The sequence below is a fragment of the Dryobates pubescens genome, chromosome Z (genome assembly GCF_014839835.1).
Source record: "Dryobates pubescens isolate bDryPub1 chromosome Z, bDryPub1.pri, whole genome shotgun sequence".
Taxonomy (NCBI): Eukaryota; Metazoa; Chordata; class Aves; order Piciformes; family Picidae; genus Dryobates; species Dryobates pubescens.
Window position 1 is genome coordinate 21,593,133 of NC_071657.1, and position 23,456 is coordinate 21,616,588.

The following is a 23,456-nucleotide window of genomic DNA, read 5'->3' on the forward strand; positions in this document are numbered from 1 at the left end:
CTCCACTAAATGCAGTGGAAATCAAATTAGAAAGCTGATGTTACCTTATGTTCTGCAAACTAGCTCCTTGAGGCATTTCATCACAGTGCACACTTGAGACTTTAAGGTGTTGCAGCAGGGCTGTAAAGTGGCTAAACAAAACCTTGTGCAGTTATTAAAAAAAGAAAATATAATAATTAGAAAATAGATTAAAAGGAAGATAAACTTTTCCAGACAGGTTTTGAAACAGAGCTGCCAAGTGCTGCATATCCCTGGTGACGTGCTTTTGGCAACGACATCCTGGGACCCTTGGCACAGGCTTTTCCTGCAATTTATCCTGCCTGCCAAGCTGTGCAGTGCTCTCCACTGGATCCTGGCCACCGTGGCAGAGCCACTGCTGGGCCTGTGGGAGTAGTAGAAGATGTTTGTGCGCTGCTGCCCTCTGGAGGGGTCCCTAGCCATGAAGCAGGAAGGTAATTATGGAATTTAGCCCCAGTCATCACTTCTGGTGAAACACCCTGCAGAAGAAGGCATGGTGAAAGAAGATGCTTTGGACTCCTTTTAACTATTGACCTTTCCCAGCCAAAACTGATGAAGTTCTACTCCTCTGTTAACATAATCGTATGTTCTTCTAAAAACACAGGCTGAAAGAATTGGGGGTGTTCAGCCTGGAGAATAGAATAGAATAGAATAGAATAGAATAGAATAGAATAGAATAGAATAGAATAGAATAGACCAGGTTGGAAGAGACCTTGAAGGTCATCATGTCCAACCTATCATCCAACACCTCCTAATCAACTAAACCATGCAACCAAGCACCCTATCAAGACTTCTCCTAAACACCTCCAATGATGGTGACTCCACCACGTCCCCAGGCAGCCTATTCCAATGGGCAATCACTCTCTCTGTGTAGAATTTCTTCTTAACCTCCAGCCTAAATCTCCCCTGGTGCAGCTTGAGACTGTGTCCTCTTGTTTGGTGCTGGTTGCCTGGGAGAAGAGACCAACCTCTGCCTGTCTACAGCCTCCCTTAAGCTAGTTGTAGAGAGCAATAAGGTCACCCTTGAGTCTCCTCTTCTCCAGGCTAAGCAACCCCAGCTCCCTCAGTCTCTCCTCATAGGGCTTGTGTTCCAAACCCCTCACCAACTTTGTTGCCATTCTCTGGACACACTGCAGCAAGTCAACATCCTTCCTAAACTGAGGAGCCCAGAACTGGACACAGTACTCGAGGTGTGGCCTAACCAGTGCAGTGTACAGGGGCACAATGACCTCCCTGCTCCTGCTGGCCACACTTTTCCTGATATAGGCCAGGAACAGTGTTGCCTGGGCACACTGCAGGCTCATGTTCAGCTTACCATTGACCAGCACCCCCAGCTCCCTCTCTGCCTGGCCATTCTCCAACCACTCTGACCCCAGCCTGTAGATCTGCATGGGGTTGCTGTGGCCGATGTGCAGAACCCGGCACTTGGATGTGTTAAATCTCATGCTGTTGGACTCTGCTCATCTGTCTAGCCTGTCGAGGTCCCTCTGCAGAGCCTCTCTGCCCTCCAGCAGAACAACTCCTGCCCCCAGCTTGTGTCGTCCGCAAATTTACTGATGATGGACTCAATGCCCTCATCTAGATCATCAATAAAGATGAAGGCTCTGAGGAGACTTTTTAGCTACATTTCAATATCTGAAGGGGACCTATAAAAGTCTGGGGAATGACTGTTTAGAAGGGCATATATCAACAAGATAAGGGGCGATGTTTTTAAAATGGGACAGGGTAGATTTAGGTTGGACATAAGGAGGAAGTTCTTTACAATGAGAGTGGTAAAATACTGTAACAGGTTGCCCAGGGATGTGGTTGAGGCCCTGTACCCGGAGGCATTCAATATGAGATTTGATGTGGCCCTGAGCACCCTCATCTATTTGATCTACTTGCTCACTGTATGGTGGTTGGGCAAGATGACCTTTGAGCGTCCCTTCCAACCAGATGCAACCTGTGAATCTGTTCTAGCTGCTCATTTCTCCTCTTATGTATAATGATGAGCTGCTAATATGGATTGTGAATAATATTTTGTTATTTCTTGTATTAGATTCTCACATGCATTCTCCACTTGAAGGGAATCTGTCTGATGCTTAAGGAGGTGACTTCTATTATGTCTGTCTCCTGAAGAATCTATTTAGAATTTATTTAGAGAGGAAGAATACCAATTTGTTTGTTTCACTGAATTCTGTTTTTCAGATGTTTTTCTTTGCTTGAAAATAATAATTAAAAAATCAGATTCAAATATACTGAAGATATTTGTAAACTAATGTAAATTCATTGAGAGGTTTTAGGGAGAAAGATGCAAAAGATGTAATTTTGGCATTTAAAAGGATAATGTTTGTAAAGTATGTAGTGGCTTGAACAATAACAATCCCCACTATCAGAATCATGAATTTATGACTATTACAACCATGGAAGGGAGAGTCTCGGTTTTCTCTCACCTTTCTGGTCCTTGGCCATGAAGCTGCATTTTTGCCTATTATGGGATTTGAACAGGTATTCCTTTCCCTTTTTCCTTCAGTTATCTATATATACTGATGTAAACTCGTATATTTTTAGCAGAGGAGTAAAATATTCTATGTAAATCAGCTGTAAACTCTCCCTCTGCCTTTCCCCTCCCCCCCCCTGCTATGTTTTCCTCTTTCTTATCACCTGGTAAGGAGAGAGAGGAGAGAGGAGGTGGGAGGAGGAATGGAGGGAGTGGGGGAGTTTAGCCCTTACTCTAAACCATTACAAGTGTTAATTAAGTTGTAACAGTTTAGCTTTTCTCACATCCCAACCCCAGAAGTTACTTGCACAGCAGTAATCCCTGCATGTTTATTCAGCCTACACAGTACAGCTAGTTCCTCCCAGCTGATTTCCATGGTGAGTGCTTCAGCAAGGAAAAGGTCTTCTGTAAAACCCTATGTTTTCTGACTGTATGAAGATATTTGGGTGAAGTTCTGGTGACAGAAACTTCTCCTGGTGTTGGCAGGTCTTCTCCCTGTGCAGTTGCTCAAAATTCAGTGCAGAAAACAAAACCGGGTGTTGAAATTGGAGGAACAGCAAATAAATCTGAAAGTTAGATAGACAGCTCATCTTCCTGATTAGATGTGTGGCCTTATAGTATCTAAATGACTCAGTCAACAGTGGTTATTTTCCCACAGAGTGAAATACTGCTGGTTTTACAAGGAAAACATGATGTAGGTCAACATGTAGGAAATCTGTTATTAGGCCAATCCTGGACTATGCTATTCAGGTCTCTAAGCTATACTCTGTGCCTTTTCTTTCTCTAGTAGAGGCTATCCACCTATCCTTTCATGGCAGGCTGTAATGGGCAAGAATGAGTAATATTAAGGAAACAACATGGGTAGTCATAATACAGTCCAATGCCTTGATGAGTTCTACCTTCTTTATGTTAAAATTATGCAGAGGAAAACAAGGTTAAGTGTGCCTCTGTAGTGACAATCTCACCTATGCTCATCAGCTGGTATGTCTCAGTGTAGTCAGGTGCTGTGACTGGGAGGCACAATTTTCACTTCATTCATGTTCCTGATAAGAAGTCTGTAGGTGTGGAGAAAGGCTTTCACCTTTCCTCCTGTTAAGTCAATTAAAGCTCTGCTCTGGAGAATGCCAGATGGATGGAAAATAACACAGATGAGTTGTTAGAGCCTTATCAAAACAGGGAAGAGTGTGGAACTATTGTCTCCATTATGAGATTAGGACATAGTGTCTTGCAATCCCTAGCTGCAAATAATGAAGTAATAGGAGTCTACACAGGTATTCTGCCGACAGATGATTAAAATATTTGATGCTGATCTGCAGAATTTTTTAGAGCAGGCTGGAATAAAAAATGAGATCAGTTATGTAGATGTTGAATGTAACTTTGCCAGACCAATCCAATCCAGCTCTGGAGAACATTTATCATGGATGGAAATGTAAAACTTACTGGTGGCAGGGATTTGCAGTACAAAAACCTGTATTATTTCCTGAAGTTGAAATAAGTCAGTGACAAAGGCAGTCTTGTGCACTGACTGCTGTATATATATATATGGTTTGGTTAAACTCATAGGGCATTTTTTTATACTGGGAGTTTTGCTATTTATTCCAAGAGGGTGTTTCAGTTTTCTGCCATGTTTGAAAGTGATGGAGCACTGGAACAGGATGCCCACAGAGGTTGTGGAGTCTTCTTTCCTGGACACTTTCAAAACCCTCCTTGCTGCATTCCTTCCTGTGCTACCTGCAGGGTGGTTGGACCCAATGATCTCTGGAGGTCCCTCACAACCCCTACCATTCAATTGTTTTAGTGGGTGCTGAAAGGTCTGGGATGTGTCTTTCAGTTGAAGTGGATGTTGACTCTATGCTGTTACTGTTACAAGACTTGAAAGCAGTGCAGCTTCATGCTTTGCTTGACCAGACAAACCTTGGCATCCTGGCATTTCTGACAGCAGATGAGTTTCCTGCTATCTGTGCTGTTGCTGTGTACTCCTACTCATGTATACCACTTTTGTGGTGTTGGGAAAGACCAGAGACCAGTTTCTGGAGTTGAGGAGAGGGCTACAAACACTTTGCCAGGACAGTCACCAGTATCTCTGTGGAAACTGTGAAACAGGTGATAGGTAGATGGAGAAGTAAGATCCTGAGCTAGCTTAGATTCTCGGTGTCCAGGCTTTGTAGAAATATAGACAGTACCCTTGACTACTACTATCAATCATATCAATTTAAACCATCAGATATTAGCAAATTTAAGAAATTTTTAAAAAGCAGTGCAATCAAAAGTTGATTTCATTAGCTTTTTATTACAGTAATGATTGCTTTGATGGATTTCATATCAGAAGAGTACCTAAGTAATACATACATGTTTACCAAAGTAAGGTACAGGAGGGTCATGTGTATATATGTATTTAAAGTGGACTGGAAATCCTGCTTACAAAACAAAATTTTGCAGTTGGAATCTACATGCTGAAGGCTCAAAGCCAGAGGTTCTGATTCAGTAAGTGTGGCCATCTGTTGTGGGAACTGGGATGCTGAACTGTTCATTAGCAGTCTCAGTGAAATGAGCAGTTCAGTGTTGAGCCATCTGAAGAAGTATCTATTTTTAGAATACTTTTAGCCCAAACTGCAACATTGAGGAGATATGGCTGATCTTTTGTAAGTTGACATTTGTTTGAATGGAAGGAGCTGGGGTTAGATGTTTTCTTTTTCAGTAATTGCACAGCATTCTGAGAGCAAGGAATGGTTATTGTTTCAAGAATATTTCTGTTTGACAGAGACATGGGATGTCCTGACACATAGGGGATATATAAACTAGGTCTGCAGTAAGCTCTTTCACACATTTACTCATTCTTTGTTTGGTTAAATGATTTCCGGCATGCGCTTGACAGCTGTAAATGTAAGGGTCCTGCACATCTGTCTCTGGTCAAGACCTGTTAGCAGTGTGAGCAGGAATGGGCACATATGTGCATGTCTAGCTGATTCTTGCTTATCCTGACAAGAAGAATGTAAAAAATGTGCCAGCTTTCGCAGGTCAGGGGCTAAAATATGGATGTGTTTATTGCATATTTTGATTGTCCCTTTAATACACAGTTTGACACATTCTTTCATTCAGTGAGCTTTCTGGAAGACTAATAGCTCTAAATTAACACAGGAGAAATCATTCCTGTCAGAATTCCCATACATGTAATTACCTTTAGGTGTCAAGGGTACTTAATGAATGTTGATATTAATTTATTTTTTTTGCTGATCAGACATTTATACCTTGGTGGTGGTGAGGTAGTTAATGTTTTTTATTGTGGACATTCTTAAATGAAGAACACAAAAGATCAGATCTGTCAGACTTTCCCTTCACTTATGAAGTAGCTGGTATCACATTGCATGTAATTCTTTTGAAGATATGCTCTTGGTCTGCTTTTTTTCAGTCAACCATGTGGCTTTCCATAAGGCATAACTTAAGCACTAAAAACTTCCCTTAAGCTTTTCCTTCTATGTGTATGTTATGAAAAACTTATAGTTATAAAAAACTGTTTTGAGCTGCTTGGTTCCTTTGATTTTAAGCTTTTTGTATGTGATAGCCTGACAGTTTTGGAAGTTATTAAATGAGATAATCTTCCATGGTGTAAAAACAGTGGCAAGGTGCTCTTCTAAAACTTACTAGCCTCGGACTGTAATTGTCAATATGTATTACTTTGCATTCAAATGAATAATCACATTTTTTACAGCAGCAAGCAACTAATAGAAGAGTGCAATTACTGTAGTCAGAAACCAGAAGTCTCAGAATATGGAAGAGAACAGTACTAAGAAAGCATAGTATGAAATCTGCTTTGAATATATCTGTCTTGAAGTTTTCCTAGTGACAGGAATGTAAATCATGTCTGGGGGAGAGGGGTTGGGTAATAGGGGAGGAGCGGGGAGAGTTAAGATAAAAAAGAGGGATGATGTGGTAAACTACAGAAAGGAAAATAGACTTTTTATTTTTTATTGTGGATGGGTATCTTTAGATAAAATAAGGCAAAGTACAACTTCAAAAGATACAAATTCATACCAGTTCTTAATGATTTAACATTAGGTAATATACTCCTGGTCCAGGGACTGCTGGAATTTTGTAGTTCTTGTTTGTCTCTCACCAAGTGTAGAACTTCCTCCTAACCTCCAGCCTAAACCTCCCGTGGCACAGCCTGAGACTGTGTCCTCTTGTTCTGGTGCTGGTTGCCTGGGAGAAGAGACCAACCTCTGCCTGTCTACAAAGTCCCTTAAGGTAGTTGTAGAGAGCAGTAAGGTCACCCTTGAGTCTCCTCTTCTCCAAGCGAAGCAACCCTAGCTCCCTCAGCCTCTCCTCATAGGGCTTGTGTTCCAAGTCCCTCACCAACTTTGTTGCTCTTCTCTGGACCTGCTCCAGCAAGTCAACATCCTTCCTAAACTGAGGAGCCCAGAACTGGACACAGTACACGAGGTGCAGCTTAACCAGTGCAGCGTGCAGGGGCAGAATGACCTCCCTGCTCTTGCTGGCCACACTGTTCCTGATGCAGGCCAGGATGCCATTGGCTCTCCTGGCTGCTTGGGCACACTGCAGGCTCATGTTCAGCCTACCATCAACCAGCACCCCTAGGTCCCTCTCTGCCTAGCCGCTCTCCAGCCACTCTGACCCCAGCCTGTAGCACTGCATGGGGTTGTTGTGGCCAATGTGCAGAACCCGGCACTTGGATGTGTTAAATCTCATGCCGTTGGACTCTGCCCATCTGTCCAGCCTGTCGAGGTCCCTCTGCAGAGCCTCTCTACCCTCCAGAAGATCAACTCCTGCCCCCAGCTTGGTGTCATCTGCAAATTTACTGATGATGGACTCAATGCCCTCATCCAGATCATCAATAAAGATATTAAAGAGCACAGGGCCCAGCACTGATCCCTGGTGCACACCACTAGTGACGGGCCGCCAGCTGGATGTGGCACCATTCACCACCGCTCTCAGGGCTCGGCCCTCCAGGCAGTTCCTAACCCATTGCAGTGTGCTCCCATCCAGGCCATGGGCTGACAGCTTGGCCAGGAGTTTGCTGTGGGGGACAGTGTCAAAGGCCTTGCTGAAGGCCAGGTAGACTACATCCACATGCCTCCCCATATCCACCAGGCGGGTCACCTGATCATAGAAGGAGATCAGGTTGGTCAGGCAGGACCTGCCCTTCCTAAATCCATGCTGGCTGGGCCTAATCCCTTGGCCATCCTGTAAGTGCTATGTGATTGCACTCAAGATGACCTGTTCCATCATCTTGCCTGGCACTGAGGTCAGGCTGACAGGCCTATAATTCCCTGGCTCATCCAACCGGCCCTTCTTGTGGATGGGCACCATGTTGGCCAGCTTCCAGTCTTCTGGAATGTCTCCAGTGAGCCAGGACTGCTCAAAAATGATGGAGAGTGGCTTGGCCAGCTCATCTGCCAGCTCTCTCAGCACCCTAGGATGGATCCCATCAGGTCCCATGGACTTGTGGAGATCCAAGTGGCTGAGTAGATCTCTAACTAACCCATGGTGGAACAGAGGGAAACTATGCTGCTCCGTGGCTCCTTCTGCCAGCTCTGCAGGCCAGCTGTCTGGAAGACATTCTGTCCTGCTAGAAAAAATTGAGGCAAAGAAGGTGTTAAGTAACTCTGCCTTTTCCTCATCCTTTGTTACAACGTTTCCCTCCATGTCCACCAAGGAGTGAAGGTTGTCCTTGCCCTTCCTCTTGTTAGTAATGTATTTATAGAAGGACTTTTTGTTGTCCTTCACAGCAGAGGCCAGTCTAAGCTCCAAATGTGCTTTTGCCACCCTAATTTTCTTCCAGCAAGACCTAGCAACATCCTTAAACATTCCATGCATTGCCTCACCTTTCTTCCAAAGATGATACACCCTCTTTTTTTCCCTTAGTTCTTTTAGAAGTTCATTACCCATCCAGGCTGGCCGTCTGCCTCAGCGGCTCCTCTTCCGGCACATTGGCACAGCCTGTTCCTGTGCCTTCAAGAGTTCTTCCTTGAAGTAGGCCCAGCTCTCCGGGACCCCTTTGTTTTTAAGGGCTGTTTCCCAAGGAACCTTCTGAGTTAGTTCCTTGAGTAACCTGAAGTCCGCCCTCCGGCAGTCCAGAGTGGAGGTCTTCTTGCTGCTCCTCTTAGCTTGACAGAATACTGAAAATTCAATTATCTCGTGGTCGCTGGCCCCTAAACACCCTCCGACCACTGCATCACCCACCAGCCCTTCCCTGTTGGTGAAGAGGAGGTCAAGCATAGCCTACCCCTGGTAGGCTCACGCAGCACCTGGGATAAGAAGCTGTCCTCCATGTACTCTAAGAATGTCCTAGACTGCCTCCTCTCTGCTGTGTTGAGATCCCAGCAGATATCAGGCAGGTTGAAGTAACCCATGAGAACAAGGTCAGGTGATCTTGAGACAGCCCTAAGCTGCCTATGGAATGCTTCATCAACATCTTCCTCCTGGTTTGGTGGTCTATAACAGACTCCAACCGGAATGTCTGCCCTGCTGGTCTTCCCTCTAATTCTCACCCACAGGCACTCAACCTGATGGTTCCTGATCTCGAGCTCAATGGCATCTAGTGCCTCCCTGATGTACAGGGCCACTCCTCCACCCCTTCTTCCTTGCCTCTCTCTCCTAATAGCCTGTTGGCCATCAATCGCAGCACTCCAGTCATGCGAGTCGTCCCACCATGTCTCTGTGATGACAACTACATCATAACTTTCCTGCTGCAACAAGGCTTCCAGCTCCTCTTGTTTGTTACCCATACTTTGTGCATCAGTGTACATGTACTTCAGCTGGGCTGCTGGTTTCACCCCTGACTCCAGCTTACCACCCTCAGACTCCTGCCTGGGGGCACTGGTTCCAGCCCCTTCCCCCTTCAACTCTAGTTTAAAGCCCTGTCAATGAGACCTGCCAATTCCCTTCCTAGCATCTTTTTCCCTTTGAGGGATAGGACATTCTCGTACACTCTGATCTTTCCCCTCCTCTGGGACAGATGTACTCCATCTGTTGCCAGCTGACCTGGTGCAGTAGAAAGTTTTTCAAGATTGAAAAACCCAAAATTCTTTTGACTACACCAGCCTCTAAGCCACTTGTTGACTATGGCTGCTGACCTGTTCCTTCTTGTATTCCCTCCTGCAACTAAGGGTATCGATGAAAAAATTATTTGTGCCCCTGACCCCTCAACCAGATCTCCCAGGACCTTGAAGTCATTCTCGATAGTCCTGGGAGTTCTGGTTGCAACATCATCATTCCCTAACTGCGTAACTATTAAGGGATAGTAGTCAGAGGGCTGCACCAGACTAGGCAGCCTTCTGGTAACATCTCTAACTTGAGCTCCTGGGAGACAACAAACTTCCCTTTGAGAAAGGTCTGGCTGACATGTGGGGCCTTCTGTTCCCCTCAGGAGGGAATCACCAATAACAATTACACTCCTCTTTTTTTTTAAGGGAGCAAGTCCTGATGCAGGGGGAAGTATGTTTAAACTTAGGCTGTTTAACCTTAGGCTGTTTTGCCTCAGGGAAAACCCCAGATGGTGTGTCCTCCAGCATCAGAATCACCTCACCCTCGACCTCCAGTGCCCCATACTTGTTATCCAAGGGCAGTGGGGAAGGTGAGGGGAGGCAAGGAGGTTTAACCTTGCGTCGTTTGAGAGGAACCTGTGTCCATTCCCCTCTGCTTTTTGGATAATCAGCCTCTGTTGGGGGAGCCTGCAGAGCCTAGTTACTCAAGTTCGTCTCCCTTCTACAATCCCTTACATCTCTAAGTCTAGCAACCTCATCCTTCATTCTGGCCACCAGGTTAAGCAGATAGTCGATCTGCTCACACCTAATGCAGGAGTGAGCATCTCAAGTGCCTGGCTCCAGCACTCTCTGCAGCCAGAGACCTGGACACCAACCTCTTGCTTATGAGACCTACCTATCTGCTTATATTCCCCCTCAGTCTGAGTCGAGACTGATTTTTTGAAGGAGTTATTGCGATGAGTTAGTTAGCACCATGCCTAGCCCTGCCCACGTCACCTATTGGACAAAGATTTAGAAAAAGTGTGGTGGTGTGTGTGTCTGGCTGTAGCCAAGAGAGAAGCCAAGGGCTGAAATGGAACCGCCTGCAAGGTGCCAACAGCTTTTAGAAGTGCCACTGGTGATGCAGTGATCCCGAGCGATCCCAAGCAGCAAGCACGTGGAGAAATGGCAAGTGCCGATTGTAGCCAAGTGCCAAGAGACCGCGGGGGTCCTGCCATTCCTGTAGGCTGAGAAGGAAAGCAGTTAGTGCTCTCAGAGGCTGCTGGTCGCAGTGTGTTCCCGAGAGAGCTTCCCACTGAAACAGAACTAGTGTGACTGGTTCTCCATATCCCAGAAGATCTGGAGATAACCAATTTTTAGTCTATATGAAGGCAGTCTCAAAATGACAGAGGGAGAATGTTCAAGCTAATTGCAAAGAGAATTACTGGCTTTGTTCATACAGGAGCCCCTTTAATATTTGAAATAATGATTTAATGATGTGATCTGTCATTCATTCTGCACAGCATAATCATCACACAGACAAAACCAAAAAAGCTCTCTGTTGGTATTTTTGCCTAAGGGGTGCTGACAACTGATTATTCTTCTAATCAGAACCATCACAATCAGGGCAGACAATTAGCTAGGTTAGATCTCTAGTGATTTCTCCTGTGGCCCTAAGCATCACTCTTGAATGCTATCAACAAGTATTTGAGTAATAGCTGTTTTGGTCCACGTGTTGTGTTTAAGTCCCTCTTCTGTTTAAATGCTTGGCTTTGTGCATGCGTATTTCTGTTGTACTCACACCTGAAGGCATTAGCCATCCTCCAAAAAAGAAAGCTTAGTACCCTAGACAGTAAATACAGAATTTAAGTTTCTGGGTCTTAGCATAACATTTTAGACATTATTTTCTTCATACACTTCACCATGTGTATGTTTGTGAGTGTGTATTCTGTATTTTTGTCAGTAGCAGTTACATTCATACTTAGAATAAACACATATATTGAACAATCAGCCTTGTAATTGAGTATACAATTTGGGTGTATCATGTGTTAAACATTTGTTTGTAAATGGCAAGGTGCTCCTCTGCCAGTAGCCTCCTTCAGTCATTAGTTCTGGTTTTTAGACACAGACGATGCTGTTTTGCGTAGCTGGAGTTTATCTACCCAAGTTGTCTACTTCATATCTGAATGAATTAAATACTACGGTTAGTAAGCCTTGTTTTGTCCTGTTCATCCCATGTATTTATGTTCTAAAACCAGGGAGTTACTCCTCATTTTGCACTATTGCAACAGAAGGCAAAACCTCATCCAGTAGCTCTTATTTGGATGGATATTTTTGTCAACAAATTGTGTGTCTACAGATTGTTTGTCTACAGATTGAAGTAAGTTGTGATAGTTCCTTTTTCTGTACTCTTTAAGCCTCTTAATGACTCAATAATGCTCTTCTTTCCTCACCTTCTGGTCTTCTTTTGTGTAGAGTGTGCTTTACTACTGTTAGGAAAATGAAACAACACTGATGTATATAAAATGTAAAGGCATGTTAAATTTATACTTAACACAGGCAAAAGAAGAGTGGAACACAGAACCAGTAATTCTTCTCAACACCTGCCATGACTCCCTTAAGATTTTTGGTACTATTAATGCATTTTTTGGTAACATTTTCCCAGCATAAAACTTGTTATGGAATAAGGAAAATATTTTAAGATTTCCTTTCAGAATATGGATTGATTCTCTTATTGGATTGATTCTCTTATTGAATATAATGATTGCTTCTCAGGATAACCTGAGAGTTTTACACCAAATTTAATAAATTCTCAAAATCAATTATTCGTGTCAAGATGATTCTTTTTTTTTTTTGTAAGTGATCTTGCTACCACTGCAGCTGAAGAAAATTTGGGAACAGGAACTGTTTCTTGTAGTGTAAAACAGCTGTATGGAGACTTTGTGTTATATAGTTGGAATAATTTAAATAATGTTCAGCAGACAAAAAATGTAATTTGAAAGGTATAGAAATTAGTGAAACTGTGTTTAGCCAATGAACCCCAACATAGTGGAAGTCATTGCTGTTGTGCTGTGCTAGAAGAGGATCTCTGTTTCAGGATGAGAAGTTTGAAATAATTGATTTTGGAAGGAACAGCAGATTTAGGGTGCAAGTTTGCTAGTTTGTGTTGCATTAACAAAAGTAGATGTTCCATACCCCATGTGTTATGAGCACACATATTTGAACAGTGTGCATGCTCTAACACATATACATAACTGGTACTAACCAGTAGAGGTGATTTGGTCTCTTGTTATCTGGGTATTTAATCAAGATCATCATCTGAGTGCATAAAAGTGAGAACATTACATGGGTGAAGTGGATTAAGTTTTCCTCTTTCAACACACACACACAAAAATTATGTGTTGTCACCGATCAGAGCAATGGTAGTGTATTGTTAAAGTATCAGGTTGTTACTTTATCTTACTTATTGTGGAGCTAGTGGTGATGATATCACGACCTTCTAATGGACCAAAGAACCGTATTTAAAATATTCGTCCTGGTAAGAATTTTTAATTCTGTGTTGTAAAAAGTGCCTACTCATTAAAGTAAAAGCTTTTAAACTCTTGTCTTCTGTGGATTAATAGTCAAGTATTGACCATTAAGATAACTGTAGTTCAATTTCCTGGAGATAGAATAATTAAATGAAAGTCATATGAGTTACTGTAATAATCATTAATTCCTGTAATAACACTGATAATAAATGATTGTCAATTTGTAGTTATTCATTATCATGTTTCATATCATAAAATGCTGTGTTCACACCTTCTTTGGCAGAGGTAGTTTTTATCTGATATCAGCAGAATAACAAGTAGTTTTACATCACTATGTAGTCCATGCAGATTCACTGCTTGGCTGAATACTTCCTCCATAGTTAGGCCTCAATTTAGGAAAGCTATTTAACTATTTACTTAAATCCTTTGGCTTAGTATGTGCTTTATTCTAAAGCATCAGTCTAACTGCTTTGTTGAACTGAGCTGCTTATTAGGGAAGAGGACCCTAATAGTCACATATCAGTAACCTTTTGGAAACTTTGTAGCTGCTGTATAGGGTGAGGGTTTTTTACATGGAGTGGCTCATTCTGGATGTCATCTCTAGGTACTTGGAAGAGAAGATGATCAGGAGTAAGCAGCATGGGTTCATCACAAGGAAGTCACACTTGACTAATCTGATAGCATTCTATGATGCCATAACTGAATGGGTAGATGAAGGAAGAACAGTGGCTGTAGTCTACCTTGACCTTAGTAAAGCTTTTGAAACTGTCTCCTGTAACATTGTTGTGAGCAAGCTCAGAAAGCGTGGAATAGAAGAACAGACAGTGAGATGGATTAAGAACTGGTTACAAAATAAAGTCCAAAGAGTGGTGGTGAATGGTGCCAAGTCCAGCTGGAGAGCTGTAACTAGTGGAGTCCCTCAGGGATCAGTGCTGGGTCCGGTCCTGTTCAACATCTTCATCAATGCCATTGATGAGGGGCAGTGTCTGCTCAGCAAATTTGTTGATGATGCAAAACTGGGAGGCTTGGCTGATACACCTGAAGGCTGTGCAGCCATTCAGCAAGACTTGGACAGACTGCAGAGCTGGGCAAAGAGGAACCTAATGAGGTTCAACAGGGGTAAGTGCACAGTCCTGAATCTGGGAAGGAATAATAAACTGCAGCAGTACAAGTTGGGAGGTGATCTGCTGGAGAGCAGCCCTGTGGAGAAGGACCTGGGAGTCCTGGTGGATAATAAGTTATCCATGGGACAGCAATGTGCCCTTGTGGATTATAAATTACCTTCTTAGCTATGAAATTCATGTTGCAAGTAGTGTCTGTGGCAAAATTTCTCAGTGTCAGGCTTGAAAAATCAGAGGAACAGGAACTTTAGCTTTTGGCAACCAAGCTGCACAACTTGGTGTTCACATACTGTACTGCACAAAATTCCAAAAGTTTCTAGGGGTTAAATAAACTATTAGACCAATTAATGAAGAAAAAAAAAAATCCATCTTTCTCTCTTAATCACAAAGAGCTTGAATCTTGGACTGTGCAAAGTTTGGCAGCCATTGTGAGAATATGCTGAGGAGATAACAATCATGTCGTTATTTAGTGTAGCATAGACATTGTCTGATGGCCAGCATTGGGAGTATTGTCTGTGATGAAGGTTTGCTCTGGCCAAGGACAAGTGCTGGTTTTCAACTGATGCTCTCTAACTGGGATTTTGCCCACTCAGTTGACCTAAACTGTATGTGCTGTCTCTTAAACCCCAAATTGTGTGTATGTGCTTAAGTTATGAACGCGTAACTCTTGAGGTTTAGAGTTTATTTAATTGTTTCTTTTTTCTTTTAGTTAAGAGCAGGAATGAAAGGAAGAAATAGTTTGTATACTCAGAATTCATTTTAACATGTAAGGAATGATGCAAAAGCTTCCCAAAAGACAATGATAGCTCTTGCCAGTTGTGTGCAGTGCCTTCCAGACACCTGCCTTCTCATGTTTTTATAATAAAAGGAAGAAGAAGGGAGGACAGGAGAAAAATCTTTGGTTTAATTTGTCTGTGGTATTGTCTGCTCTTCACCTTAAGCCTTATAATTTATACTTTGAAAAGTTGTTACTGTGTTATATGTAGACATCATTCAGTAAATTAATTGATTTCACTATAATTTAAAGATTAGAATTTGTTTAAGATTAATATGGAAACAATTTTAGGAAACATCACAGTATCACAGTATCACCAAGGTTGGAAGAGACCTCAAAGATCATCGAGTCCAACCTGTCACCACAGACCTCATGACTAGACCATGGCACCAAGTGCCACGTCTAATCCCCTCTTGGACCCCGCCAGGGATGGTGACTCCACCACCTCCCTGGGCAGCCCATTCCAATGGCTAACAACTCTCTCTGTGAAGAACTTTCTCCTCACCTCAAACCTAAACTTCCCCTGGTGCAGCTTGAGACTGTGTCCCCTTGTTCTGGTGCTGGTTGCCTGAGAGAAGAGACCAGCTCCTTCCTGGCTACAATCCTCCTTCAGGTAGTTGTAGACAGCCATGAGGTCACCCCTGAGCCTCCTCTTCTCCAGGCTAAACAATCCCTGCTCCCTCAGCCTATCCTCGTAGGGCTTGTGCTCGAGGCTTCTCACCAGCCTTGTTGCCCTTCTCTGGACACGTTCAAGTGTCTCTATATCCTTCTTAAACTGAGGGGCCCAGAACTGGACACAGGACTCAAGGTGTGGCCTAACCAGTGCAGAGTACAGGGGCACAATGACTTCCCTGTTTCTGCTGGCCACACTATTCCTAATGCAGGCCAGGATGCCATTGGCCTTCTTGGTCACCTGGGCACACTGCTGGCTCATGTTTAGGCAGCTGCCAATCAGCACCCCCAGGTCCCTTTCTGTTTGGCAGCTCTCCAGCCACTTTTACCCCAGGCTGTAGCTCTGCATGGGGTTCTTGCGGCCAAAGTGCAGCACCCGGCACTTGGACTTGTTGAATGCCATCCCATTGGAATCCTCCCATCTGTCCAGTTAATCGAAGTCCCTCTGGAGAGCCCTTCTGCCCTCTAACTGATCAACAGCTGCTCCCATCTTGGTGTCATCTACAAATTTGCTGATGACTGACTCAATCCCCTCATCCAGATCATCAATGAAGATATTAAAGAGGATGGGGCCCAGCACTGATCCCTGGGGGACTCCACTGGTGACTGGCCGCCAGCTGGCTGTGGCACCATTCACCACCACTCTCTGAGCTTGGCCCTCCAGCCAGTTCCTAACCCAACACAGAGTGTTGCGGTCCAAGCCACGAGCTGACAGCTTAGCCAGGAGTTTGCTGTGGGGGACGATGTCAAAGGCCTTGCTGAAATCCAGGTAGACCGTATCCACAGGCCTCCCCACATCCACCAGACGGGTCACCTGATCATAGAAGGAGATCCGGTTGGAGAGGCAGGACCTGCCCTTCCTAAATCCATGTTGGCTGGACCTGAGCCCTTGGCCATCCTTCAGGTGTGCCAAGATAATCTGCTCCATCACTTTCCCTGGCAGAGGTCAGGCTGACAGGCCTGTACTTTGCAGGTTCCTCCATCCAACCCTTATTGTGGATGGGGATCACATTGGCCAGTTTCCAGTCATCTAGGACCTCACCGGTGAGCCAGTTCTGGTGAAAAATGATGGAGAGCGGCTTAGCCAGCTCATCTGCCAGCTCTCTCAGCACCCTAGGATGGAGCCCATCCGGTCCCATTGTCAAAGAAAATTTTGACTAGATGTTCTTAGATTGCACTGATTGCAAGTATTAGTGAATGAATAAAGCTAAAGACAGCAATTAAATAGGAAAACTAAGACAAGAGCTTCAGTTTCACATCTCTGAAATTTCTCATTGATCTGAAAGTAATGATTTTTTGCCCTCCCTATATTTCTAATGTATGAATATTTTACATTCATTTTGCATATCAAAGTAAATGATCAGGTTTTACACCTTTTGTCAATTTAATATTTATTTATACATATTGAAAACTATTTCTGTCATGCACGAATAGGTAAGAATCCCCAGACCCTGTAACAGGAACCACATTTTCATAATTTGAAAAGGGAGGGTTGGGAGAATAAAGTAAAAGCGACATTCTACCATTTATTGACCTCATTCAGTTTAACAACAGCAACAGAAAAAATAAATAAAGGAATGTTGTTGTCTGTTGTTTGTCAGATTCTAATCTTTTTAGTGTTTTAGGTATTATAGACTAATTGGCAGTTTGTAATGCAAAGCTTTTCGGGTCGTATTTGCAACCAGAGAAACATATTTGCATCAGGTGTGTAGTGCAAAGCTTTCTAGGTTGTATTTGCAGACAAACTGACTTGGATCAGGATCTGTCTTGTTCGTATGATATGCAAAATTTAAGATAAATTTCTCTAGGTGAAAAAACATTTTAAGTTCTTTTGTTCCGTGACCATGTGTATCGAGTTACAGTCTACGTGCCGTTATGTTTCTGGGTCAACTTGTGTGGATCTGTGATTGATTTTTTTTTTTTCCCTCTACATTTTTATATTTTATATTATATCTGGTACATGCCTTTTATCTGGGGGATGTGGATTACAACCATATCTTACTGAAACAAGCACAGGACTGGTTTAATTTTTTACATTTCTGTACTGGGGAATAAAGGGGTTTTACCGTTCACAAATTATCAGGGTCTCTGAGTTTCCAAATTCTAATTTTATCACAAAATATTTTAAATTGTGTTGGTTGACAAATTGAGAGATAAATAATAAACAACTGTATCTTCATATCAGAAAAGAGCAACAGTATATGCAACAGGTTTGTGCTCTTACAATAAATGTACGCTTCTTTTAAATATTACCCATACATTTACTGGTGCAAACTGACGCAGTGTTTTGTTCCCTGGAGTATAGAAGAGGTGGATTATTCTGGTTTTATGACTTAGCCATCAGCCTGCTTTTAATATATTAGTGGGAAGATGAATTTGCAAAGCTTACTAGTCTTATGTGCAATTCCTCATAGAAGCAGGATGCAGTTTATTATTCAGTGTCAAGGTCAACATACTAGTTGGGCGGGCCTTTTTTTCTTTCATTTGGTGAGTGTGAGAAGCAAGATCTTTATGCATATAGAATAACAGATATCAGCATATGCCTTGGGCAGGTTTAGAAAATACCTGTCCAAGAATCACATTCCATCAAGGCCATCAGCCATCAAGACTCTTCTGGCTTAGACACATGGTCAACACATGTTGTTAGAGTCCAGTTTGTACTCTACAGTAGTACTGCTACCAGGTGGGGGATATTGTTATTTTGTTTAGGATTTTAATAATTTAAACTCCAAATAGGTAATTTTCTCTCAAATGAAACAAAATGGGTCCAACTGAACCAGCAGGTTAACCTGTCTATTTCTCCCAACATAGAAGTGAGGGAAAAGTAACATACAAAAACTCAGGACTGAGACCAAAAACAGTGAGATAAGAATAGATTTTACTGAGTAAAATCAGAAAAACAGTACAAAATGTGTAATTGTCTTAGCCTAGTTGCAGAAAAAGCACAGTGCAAAGCAGCAACAAGCAGAAGCAAGCAAACCAAAAGCCCAAGCCAGAAAACTACTTCCCATCCATCCTTGTCCTGCCAGCCATCCCAGTGGAAAAGAATAACACCCAAAGAACCTGAAATGCAAAAGTAGCAACCAGAACAGGAAGCCTCCCATGTTGCAATGTGAACTTCAAGCCCCATAATACTTTGCTCCAGTCAGCAGTTTAATTTTTGAAGCTGGCACTGCTGAAAGAGCTGGCTGATACTATTGATGAGCTTCTGTCCATCATCTTTGAAAAGTCAAGTAGAACAGGAAATGTGCCTGGTGACTGGAAGAAGGTGAGTGTCATTCTAGTCTTCAAAAAGGGCAAGAAGGAAGACCCAGGCAACCGCAGGCCAATCAGACTCACCTTCATCCCTGGAAAGATGATGGACCATTCTGGAGGTCATCTCCAATCATATGGAAGAAAAAAAGGTTATCAGGAGTAGCCAACATGGATTTAACAAGGGGAGATCTTGCTTGATGAGTCTGATAGCCTTCCATGAAACCATGACCAAATGGGTAGACAAAGGAAGAACAGTGCAATGGATGTCATATACCTTGTCTTCAGTAAGGCTTTTGATACTGTCTCCTATAACAACGTCATGGAAGAGCTCAGGAAATGTGGCATAGAAGATTGGTCCATGAGGTAGATAGAAAATTGGATTGACAACAGAGTCCAGAGGATTGTGATCAGTGGCACAGAGCCAAATTGGAGGCCTGTGGCCAGTGGTGTTCCCCAGTGTCAGTTTTGGATCCAGTTTTGTTCAATACCTTTATCAGCAACCTGGATGAGGGGATTGAGACTACCCTCATCAAGTTTACTGATAAAAACTGGAGGTGTGAGGGGATGCTGGGCTGTGCAGACATCCAACAAGATCTGGACAGGCTGGAGAACTGGGTGAAGGAAAACATCATGAAATTCAGTAAGGACAAGTGTAGGGTCCTGTATCTGGAGAGGAATAATGCAGGCACCAGTACAGGTTAGGAGTTGCCCTGCTGGAGAGCAGCTCCATGGAGAAAGACCTTGGCATCCTAGAAGACAGCAAGATCTTCATGAGGCAGCAATGTGCCATTGTGGCCAAGAGGGCCAATGGTATCCTGGGGTGCATCAAGAAAAGTGTATCCAGCAGGTCTAGGGAGGTTCTTCCCTCCTTCTACTCAGCCCTGGTGAGACCACACCTGGAATACTGTGTCAAATTTTGGGCTGTCCTGCTCAAGAGAGACCAGGTGGAGAGAATCCAATGGAGAGCCACAAGGATGGTTAGGGGACTTGAGCATCAATGTGTATAAATATCAGAGGGGAGGATGTTAAGTAGATTAGGCCAATCTCCTTTCAGTGGTGCAAAGTAATAAGACAAGAAACAGTGGATACAAACTTGAACATAGAAGGTAGAAGGTTTCACCTCAACATGGGGAGAAACTTCTTTACAGTGAGGGTGATGGAGCATTGGAACAGGCTGCCCAGGGAAGTTGTAGAGTATCCTTCTCTGTAGACTTTCAAAACCCACCTGGATGCATTCATGTGTGGCCTATCTTAGGTGAACCTGCTTTATCAGGAGGGTTGCACTCAATGATCTCTGGAGGTCCCTTCTGACCTCTAACATTCTATGATTCTATGACTGCAGCATGGTATGAATAACAGCAATAGGTTCAACACAGTCCATGACATAATGTCCATGCTGAGATATTATACCTACTTATGACCCTTATCATCCACAGCATGACTATGTCACTGAAGCTCCAAAGTTGCAGTAAATGAGAAATTCTGAGAGATCAGGTGAAAGTCATGCATGCCAGCTTTACAAAGACTTTACAAATGCAGTGTAAGTCAGAAGAAACAGTTTTAATAGACAATAAATGTGCAGATCATCAGTTAAGAGGTGCAGAATGATATTAAGTGGGTGAGGGTGCTGCAGTTCCTGAGATCTCTGGAGTACTCAGATTTATAGGAGGGAAATAGCTGTTGATTTGTTTGTTGCCTTCCTCATATGTACTCAGGGAAGAACAATTAGTTTCTGTTTTTTATTGTTTATTATTATCATTGAGCATATATCTTTCTGCAGTGCCAGCTATAAAAAGTCCTGTGTTGTTTTTTTTGGTGTTTTTTTTTTGTTTGTTTTGTTTTGTTTTTTGTTGTTGTTTTTTTACATTATTCTGCTGATAAAAGCCTTTTCCTTCTGGATGTAATATTTCTGTGTTTTGCAAAGGATGTATTTCAGTCAAGGTACAAAATATAAAGGACTTTTACCAGACTGTTTTTGAGGGTGTTTCTTGGTTCTGGAAATGCAGAGAAGTGCTCACCTGAAGGACAGTTGTAAACTTCAATAGCTTGGGAAAAGTGAAGGTTGAAAAAGTGAACTGTGAGTATTTATTTTACCCAGTTCAAGATCATGGACTAGATCCTCCTAAAGGCCTTGCTAAAGTATACAGAAAATGAAGAAGAGGTGATTTGTGGTAACCTGCATGGCTTCACCATGCTTCACCATGGCTTCACCATCATGCCTGACAAACTTGGTGGCTTTCTATGATAGAGTTACAGCATCAGTGAACAAAGGAAGAGCAACTGATGTCATCTACCTGGACTTGTGTAAAGCTCTTGAAACTGCCTGCATGACGTGCTGGTCACCAAATTGGAAATGTATGGACTTGAGGGGTAGTCTACTAACTGGAAAAGCAATTTGCTGTATGGTCGCACTCAGAGAGTTACGGTCAATGGCTCTTGTTCTATCACTAATTATCTGTGAGAAGAGACCAGCACCAGCCTCTCAACAACGTCCTTTCAGGTGATTGTGAACAGCCAGGAGTTCTCCTCTCAGCCTCCCCAGCTCCTCCAGTTGCTCTTCATAAGATTTATTCCCCAGGCCCATCACCAGCTTTGTTGCCCTCCTCTGCACTCACTCCACATCTCTCTGTATTGAGGTGCCCAAAACTGACCACAATACTTGAGGTGTGGCCGCACCAGAGCTGAGAGGGGACAATCACCTCCCTACTCCTGCTGGACTCAACACTTCTAATACAAGTTAAGATGCTATTTGCTTTCTTGGCCATCTGGGCACATTACTTGCTCATATTTGGTTGCTTATCGACTAGAACCCGCAGGTATCTTTGTGACAGAGAGCCTTCCAGCCACACTTCCCCAGGCCTGTAGTGTTGCTCGGGGTTGTTGTGACCCAAGTGCAGGACCTGGCATTTGGCCTTGCTGAAGCTCAATGCTGACACATCATGTCCAGAGAGGCTAGTGAGAGGCCTTGAGCACAAGCCCTATGAGGAGAGGCTGAGGGAGCTGGGATTGTTTAGCCTGGAGAAGAGGAGGCTCAGGGGTGACCTCATGGCTGTCTACAACTACCTGAAAGGTGTTTGTAGCCAGGAAGGGGTTGGTCTCTTCTCTCTAGCAACCAGCACCAGAGCAAGGGGACACAGTCTCAAGGTGTACCAGAGGAAGTTTAGGCTTGAGGTGAGGAGAAAGTTCTTCACAGAGAGAGTTGTTAGCCATTGGAATGGGCTGCCCAGGGAGGTGGTGGAGTCACCATCCCTGAAGGTGTTCAAGAGGGGATTGGACATGGCACTTGGTGCCATGGTTTAGTACTCATGAGGTCTGTGGTGACAGGTTGGACTTGATGATCTTTGAGGTCTTTTCCAACCTTATTGATTCTATGATTCTATGATCCAATCTATCCAAGTCCCTATGTAGAGCCTCCCTACCCTGATGAAGATCAACACTCCCACCTAGCTTGGTGTCGTGTGCCTTGCATATGCAAGCATAGATACTTCTGATATTTCAAAAGGTCTAGTTCTTGTATCGGCACAGACTAAATATAATTGTCAGGAGTTTGATTATTTTTTTGTGTGTGTGAATTTCCTCTGTTATGGTCAACCATTCATTCATTCTTAAGAGCTACTCAGTGAATAATTTATTTTTTTAAATGGATTTGTTTCACATTTCATCTAGTATTCTAGTCTCTACATAGATCACTTGTTTATCTTGTTTAGGTAAGCAGTACTAAGTACCTGATACAGCAACAAAAAAAACCTCAGCCCTCCAAATGGTGTCTTGTATCACTGTCTGATAAGAAGGGGTAAGAAATAATAATGTCCCTAAGATTCTGCAGGGAGACAAGCCACATAAAATAGATGCATTTCTCATTAAGTCAAATTTAATGCAGCTCTGTTCTTTCTGATTTTTGTTTGGGGTTTTTTGTTTGGACCTATCCAAACAGTGTGAAAAATCTCCCTCATGAAAGGGACATAGTAAGAATAAAAGGGAAAGGTAGATGTCCAACATATGCATGTGAAGTGAAACTCAGCTCTTTCAAGAAATGTGATAGGTTCTTGCAGCCATTTAAGAAACAGTAATTTGCAATGTGGTGAAGTCTTTCAAGTTCAGGAGCCTGATTCTGCTCAGCTGTTTAATTGTGATGGAAGGGAGCCAGCCAAAGGCAAAGACCTGGCTGCAGCCTTTTGGAAGGCTTGTTCTGGCAGAGCGGGTGGGATAGTAAAAGGAAGTTACAAATAGTACATATCTCTGCCTGGTTGATCATGAACCAGTAATAAGTGGCCTTATTATAGTAATAAGTTTCCCATAGAGGCTTGGTGATTACAGAGAAGCTTTAGCTCAGTGTGTGTGACCACATCTTATTTTGATCAGCTGTAGCACAGCAAAGCTGTGTGATTATCATAATCTAACAATTAGCCTGGCATCCTTTGCCAGTGTTTAATTACTCCAATAAATGGTAATTGAATGGAGGACTTAATGAAAAGAGAAGTTTCTTTCTGCATTAGGTACTTAACTTGCAGTCTTTTCTAGACAAAGATATGAATACTATTTTTTTTTTAACAACAACTTTGATTAGTTATTTGTCTTATCTTTAGTCATTCAGAATTTTCCTTCCTCATAGTGTTTTTTCAT

General features: G+C 43.0%; 1 protein-coding gene across 1 annotated transcript in view; it reads left to right on the forward strand.

Annotated features, from left to right (window-relative positions):
* Positions 1-23,456, forward strand: part of EFNA5 (ephrin A5) — a 261,962-nt gene that overhangs the window by 181,288 nt on the left and 57,218 nt on the right. The window lies entirely within an intron of this gene.